The sequence below is a fragment of the Taeniopygia guttata genome, chromosome 17, assembly GCF_048771995.1.
Source record: "Taeniopygia guttata chromosome 17, bTaeGut7.mat, whole genome shotgun sequence".
NCBI lineage: Eukaryota > Metazoa > Chordata > Aves > Passeriformes > Estrildidae > Taeniopygia > Taeniopygia guttata.
Window position 1 is genome coordinate 10850001 of NC_133042.1, and position 7174 is coordinate 10857174.

The following is a 7174-nucleotide window of genomic DNA, read 5'->3' on the forward strand; positions in this document are numbered from 1 at the left end:
CCCCTGGTCACTGCCCTGGCTGTGGGCCTGGCCATCCCTCTGCAGCCCTGACCCATGGCTATGGGCCTGGCCATCCCTCTGCAGCCCTGACCCATGGCTATGGGCCTGGCCATCCCTCTGCAGCCCTGACCCATGGCTATGGGCCTGGCCATCCCTCTGCAGCCCTGACCCATGGCTGTGGGCCTGGCCATCCCTCTGCAGCCCTGACCCATGGCTGTGGGCCTGGCCATCCCTCTGCAGCCCCGGCCCATGGCTGTGGGCCTGGCCATCCCTCTGCAGCCGCCGGCCACTGCCCTGCCCAGCGGGACTGCACTGGCCGCTGGCCTCTGCCGTGGGGCTCTGGGCCAGGCGTGCCGGGCCAGCAGCACAGCTCTGCCCTGTCCCCACAGCAGGGCTGGCAGTGAGTTGCCCAGGGCCAGCTGGGGACAGCGAGGTGGGGCCACAGCCAGGGGACAACCATGGGCCCCGCACCTTGTGCCCGGGCTTGGCTGGTGCACATCCCAGCCAGGACGGGTGGAGGGCAGGGAGGGCAAAGTGTGAAAATCAAAATGACCTCACCTGCATTATGGAAGGAATTGCAAAAAATCAGTCAAAATAAATGATTCTCTCATAGCCAAGAGGGTCTGCTTTCAAAACAATTAGCTCAAACATCTGCCTAAGCACCCATGCTGTTTTCATATAATTAAAACAAGTCTTCCTAATCCCACTGGACAGTCTTTAAAAACTGCTCATTTTCTGCATTATTTACAACAAGGAAGCAGCCAAATCCTCCCATTGGTCCATGAAGGACGTTAAAAGGACCCCTCACCTGACATCCTGGCCTCTTATTTCGTGATATTAAGTAGCTAAAGGAAGCCTGAATTCTTGCTGGCATGTTTGAGGCAAATCTCCACAGCCCCCATGGCCATTGGAGAGCCTGTGCAGCTCCTGGGGGATCCCCCCCACCCTGTGATGCCCTGCAGATCCTGGCCCTGTCAGCTGGGAAACCAAAGGGAAAGGACAATCCTGCTCCAAAAATGGCACCTTTTAAAACCAGGAAAGGATTTCTTCCACCATGCCTTTGTGAACACCCATTTTCTGGTATCTGTTTAAACCACAACGGTCTGTTGTAATTATTTATCAAGGTACAAATCATTAATGCAAAATTTCTGCAGGCCCTGAAGCAAAAAAAGTTAATAAAATATAATGCCACTAAATTAAACATTTTAAACTTTCACAATAGAGTAACTACTAAGAAAAAATAAAGGAAAATCTATGTCAAACAGAACTTGATGAATAATTGTAATAAATAATGTATTTTTTAAGAATTTCTCATGAACATTTTTCAATGTCATTAATTATTTACAATTATTCACCATATCATTTCTGAGAAGAGTTTTCGGACTCTCACTTGTTTGCTGACAGTTCCTTCAGGTAATTAATGTTCAGGCATTTCCCAGCAGCGCTCCTCTCCTGCAGTGAGCCGGTGCAGCCCCGGGCAGGCTCAGCTGATCCCTTTGCAGCCGGCGTTTTGGGTGGGTCCGTCCCACGGGGTCACCGTGGGCACTGGGGGGTGCTGAGCCCTGACTCCCTCAGGGGAACAGGGCTGTGGCTGTCCCAGGAGTGCCCCAGCTGGGGGCTGACAGCCCAGAGAACGCTGTTTGGCTGCTCCTGCAAGGGAACCTGGCTCCTCTGGGAGCGGGGCGCCTGCTCTGGGCTGCTGTGGTGTCCAGTGGGTGCTGATGTGCCCATCAGCTACACCCCACCCCATGGACAGAGACCCACCGGTGAGCCCAGTCCTTGGGGGGTGCCAAGGAAGTGTTTGTCCTTCTAGATGGGATTTTCTGCTCCCACGGAAAGTGTGGAGGGGATTCCCAGCTGCATGGGAGCTCCAGCAAGGCCGAGTGAGTCCTGAGATCATGGCATTGCTGCTGTCAAATGCCTCTTACACTCAGGGCAGGTGTTCCTCTGCCCTCTCCCAGCTGCACTGGTGCGTCAGAGCTCTCATGCAGCTCCCAGGTGGACAGGGAGGGCACTGGCCCCAGGGACATGGCCTGGGCAATGCCTGGACATGATGCTTCCATGTGAGACTTTCACCACTGGGTGCAGAGGATAGTTCCCAGGCTCTGCTCTCTCTGAGCGGCTCTTTGCTTCCACCACTCCTGCTCTTTGAGCTCTGCTTTGGCCTTTGGGGCCTGAATCAGATTCACAACCCTACAGCTCTGCCAGCCTGACCCTACAGACCCCAGCACAGTCCTGCAGACAAAGCGGAAGAAGGTTTGAATCTGTTCCCACAAGATTTAATCAGCTGAATATGTGCCCACGCAGCCCAAGTGAGCTGCTCTCCATGAACTTAATCTCAGCGACCCTGGTTATCCTCAAACACATCTGAGGGTCCCTTCATGTTTTACTTGGAACAGATGTTAATCCTCTAACATGTTGTTCTACTCATATTTGATGTCCCTCTTTCATTTGGATGCACCACCTTTGGGTTGGGAGGAGACTTTGAAGATACCCTCTTTAATTGTAATTCAACTACTTGTGATATTTTGGTACCAATTAATATTGATTTTACAATTGGCTTACAGAGATGTTGTTTTATTACTAATATATTTAATGTGCAAATCAATAAGAACACTTGTTTGGCTCTCTCCCTAGAAGGTAATAAAATCAAACATCTCAAGAGTAAAATGCTATCTGATCCATAAATGGCAGCAGCAGATGCTTAATGTAATAGTTAAAGACTATGCAGCATTCTTGGCACCTTCCACGCGTTTTCCACACACACTGTACTAAAGTGACACTCAATAACTTGCTAGTTACAAAAAGTTTAGTGAATTTGTTGGCACCACATCAGCCTAAGTGAAGGCTTCAGTGTCAAGGAATGATGTTACATGGACAAAGTGGATACTTCCTACTGCTCCATGGACAGAGCTCCTTTGGGTTTCCCAAATGGAGATTCCATAGCAGAAGACAAAAGCTCTTCATGTTTCTCCTGCTTCCTGAATCCCAGGGGATGGTGAACAATTTTGTGGAAAAAACTCCTGAAAGGGAAGAGTCAGAGGGGTTGCTCCAGACAGGCAGCAGTTCAACCTATTTGAGGGATTTAAAGCTCTGCAGATGATTCTGGGAGCCATTTGCAGAATAAATCCTCAAAACGAAGTTGAATCCACCCAACATTTCAAATAAAAAGAAATATCAAAGTTCTCTGCAGAATGAAATGCTGAACAACTTTGAAACTACTCAACTGTTTAGATCAATTATTCTCAATCTGGTAAAAGTGCTGCTCAATCTCTCCAAACAATGACCAATTGCAGTGATGTATTTTGGCTTTAAATCCCAGAGCCCCTCGCACAGAGCCCTGCCAGCAGCCGTGCCCGAGGAGCACCAGGGGCTGCACACGTGCTCTGGTAGTGCCCTGAATCTCACTGGCATGGCAGGGGGGGCTCAGCAGCACCTAAAGCACATCTGGGCATTCCCCTCCTTGTAATCAGAGTGCCCAGCTTGTCTTCTGTTTGCACAGTCCCACAAGGAGAAGGCTGCTGTTGCTGCCCTAAGAGTTACTACTTTACTGTTCTTAATAAAAGCTGCAATTGAAGTGCATGTGAACGTGTCCTCCTGTGTACTCAGCTGCCAACAGCCCAGCACTCTTGTTCTTCTTCCATCATCTCTTGTCCCAGGCAGGTGGAATGGGATGGCTGCCATTGCAGGGAAGTCGTAAAGTATAAAATGCTTCATTTGTTCATGAAATGGAAATTTGAATGGCCAGGGAAGGCCCTTGCAGTGCGTGCTGCTTCACTGTGCCCAGCACTGGGGTGGGCACTGTCCTGCTGCCTTGCAGGGATGCCCGTCAGGGACCTGCTCCAAGGTGTGCAGGGGCTCCACGCAGGCTCCAGCCCCATGGGTTTAGAAGCAAAAGGAGAGGGCAGGAGGATTCAGGTTTTAGGAGGCACTTGAAACGTGGCTGGTGGCAGGAGGGGGCCCTGATGGCACAACCAGACCCCGCCAGGCTCAGTGTGGAGCCACCAGCGCTCGGTGATGCTCCCTGGGCAGAGGTGGGTGAGCGTGGCCTGGCTGGGGTGCAGAGCCCACAGTCCCATCTGGAATATGCAATGTGGAGACAATAGAGCAAAGTGTAACCACTGTTTACAGAAAAAATTGTCAAGGATTTATTTATTGGAAGTGACTGAGGAATATGAATTCTACACTCCATTTAAAATGCTTTTTATTTCTCTCAGCCTTGGGGCTCTGAGTACATCTAATTTCACCCATAGCTATAATTCTCCACCAAACAGTTCCTGCTTCTCCTCTGGGTTCCTGAGAGTCATTTTGGTTTATGTCCTCTCCGGTGCAGCTCATGCTGTGGCTGGAGACAGTTACACACCGGTGAACTTTCCCAACACCCCCTCCCCAACGGGGGCACACACACATGCAGTGTGAGCGAGTGGCATGCACTGGGAACAGCTTGACACCTCACTATATATTTATTTTAAAAAATAAAACTCCAAATGTCTTTATCATGTAGGGGTTTCTCCTGAAGAGCCTTGTATTTCACAGCAGACACTTTGATTGTCCCTACCTTGCAGCTAACAAACTATTAGTTTTGTTAGGATATTTATTCCACTAAAATTGGAGCCTGTGATTACAAATCCAATGCTGTGATTGAGTCAGGGTTTGAAAATAAATCTGTCCGGGGCTCATCTGGCATTTTGGTGCCGGGAGAGGCAGCATCAGGCCCTGCTCCTGCAGCCAGCTGTGGGCAGGAGCTGCCAGCTGCAGGGGCACTACGGCCACGGGCACAGCACCGGCCCTGCTGGCTCACTGACCAGGGCTGGCCTCTGGGGCTGGCACCCGTTTCCCCAGCCGAGCAGCAGAGTCTGGCTCTGCACAAGTGACAGTGCTGGGCACAGGCTGCTGCACTGCCACAGTCTGCTCCATGTCCCAGCCCTTCCTGGGCTTGGTGCTCCACAAGGCTTGTGGCACTTGAGCAGTATCTTGGTGACATGACAGCTTTTCTGCCAGGGCAGGAGATGCCCCTTCCCAGGAGGGTGCTGTGATCTGGGGTGGCTGCAGGATGCTCTCCTTCCCCATGGGCAGAAGGATGCTGGGGAGGGACAAGGCAAGCATGTGGATGTGTGTCAGGGCAGGAATTAAACTCCCATTATTTGGATTCTTTCGGAAAAGCACGTTCCTTTTCCAAAAGCAAGGGTGGCAGCTCGTCCTCTGGATGGGAGCTCTGGGCAGGGCCTCTCTGCAGATGGGCACACAGATTCCCAGGCACTCAGTGTCACCCTGGCCCCCAGGATGGCTGTGCCCAGAGGGCTGGTGGTAGCTGGGGTGCCCCTGACTGGGACCAGGCCAAGGACAGAGGTAGGGAGTGAGATGGGAGAGGGACAGGGTGGTGCCCTTGCCATTCTGATATTGCCCCTGATTATTTTCCAGAAAGCTTCTTTGCTGTGGAGTTTTGCTTGCTTTGAAATAAATGAGCTGTTCTGTTTGTGCAGGTAGGCAGTGAGAGCATTTTCACCGCCTGGGTATCACTCCCTGCAAGCTCTCAGGAGAGGAGCGAGCAGGGCAGAAATCACAGTACTCACACAGGTGATGGCAGAGTGCCCCAGTGCCATCCGGGGGGACAATGACCTGGTCCCCAGGCAGGGCTGCCCGGACTCCTCCCGTGCCCCTCTGGCCACCTGCCAGCACAGAGCTGGGGCCATGCAGGGCTGGCCCTGCACCCTCCCTGCCTGCTGCCACCTGCACCCGGCCACGGGTCCCCGTCCTGCACCCAGCCTGGCACCCCCGGCCGTGCCACCTGCGGCTCCAGCCCCCGAACAGGAACACATGCCCCGCTGTATGTACACAGGGAAAAAACCTGTCAGGGAAGATTAAAACCCCAGACAGTCTTTATTGTAAGATTGTTTTTTTCATTTATTTATCCCCTTTTTTCCCTTTTAGCAAGAGTAGTCAGGGTTTGATATGATTAGAATTGCAAATCTTGCATGTTAAAAGGGAAGCACTGAAGTAAAAGGATGCTGCCTGTGTAATGAGACACGTTTTAAATCCAGGCTAGGTAAATTTGGTGTTGAGCATAAAGGGTATGAAATAAACTCGCAGTGAGCTCAGCAAATGCCCCAAGGCGCGTCCCCATTAGTATTCCCATTTGTGAGCTCACTTCATAAGACTAATGGAGTTGCTACCTGGGGACATTAATTGTGCATGACACCATTGCCGAGCCTTTGTGCACTCTTACTAATATCACAGTGCCTCCTTGACAAAACGCCTGCAAAGATTACAAACATACCTAAAATAACTGCCACATTCACACTCATATTTGACAGGGATCTTCGAGTTCAGTTACAATAGAATTACCATCATTTCTTACACCTCTGGCTTTTTATTACATTAAACAATGGTTGATATTGCTTCCTTAAACCAGTGTCAGATTGTGTAAAATCTCTCTATCTCAGGCTTTTCTATTAAGCCTCCCATTTATCAGAGGAATGTATAGCTTCCATACCTGACTCTTACTACAAATATTATATATTATATACTTAAGCACGCGTGCACACGCACACATCACCCTTCTCATGTTAAAGGCACAGCAACATTTCTGAGTCCTTGCAATTAGTGCCAAAAGGCTCTGCTATCATGTGGGGTGCTCACAGGTCTTCCACCATTAATTATAACATCGTCCCTGGGGGAAAGCCTCCCTGGGTCTGGGCTCCCTGTTTTGAACCCCAGTCCAGGATTAAGATGATGGATGAGAGGATTTGCTAAATTTGCAGCAACCAGGGCAAGATTCTGTCAAGGAAAGCAGATGAATTGGGATCTTGTGGAGCTCTGACACACCAGGCTTGGCCCTTTCAGGGCTCTGTGGGGCTCCCCACCATCGTGGCCCCTGGCCAGTCCGGTGGAGCTCCCCTCCAGCCCCAGTGGCTGTGTCCTCTGCTCCCCCACAGCTGCCAGGGCTCCAGGGGCCTCCCACAGCTGCACTGAGAGGCACCTCTGGGACACCAGGGCAGATCTCATCCTTGAAAGAGATTTACAACAAGGGACCAAAATGAATTCATGTAAAACCTTTGAGGATTCAATGCTCAGATACTTGGAGGAGGGATTCAGTCCTTCACAATTAAAATGTATTAATATATTTATATAAAAACATAAGCGTTTGCATTTTTTTCCTAGCACTGGGACCATC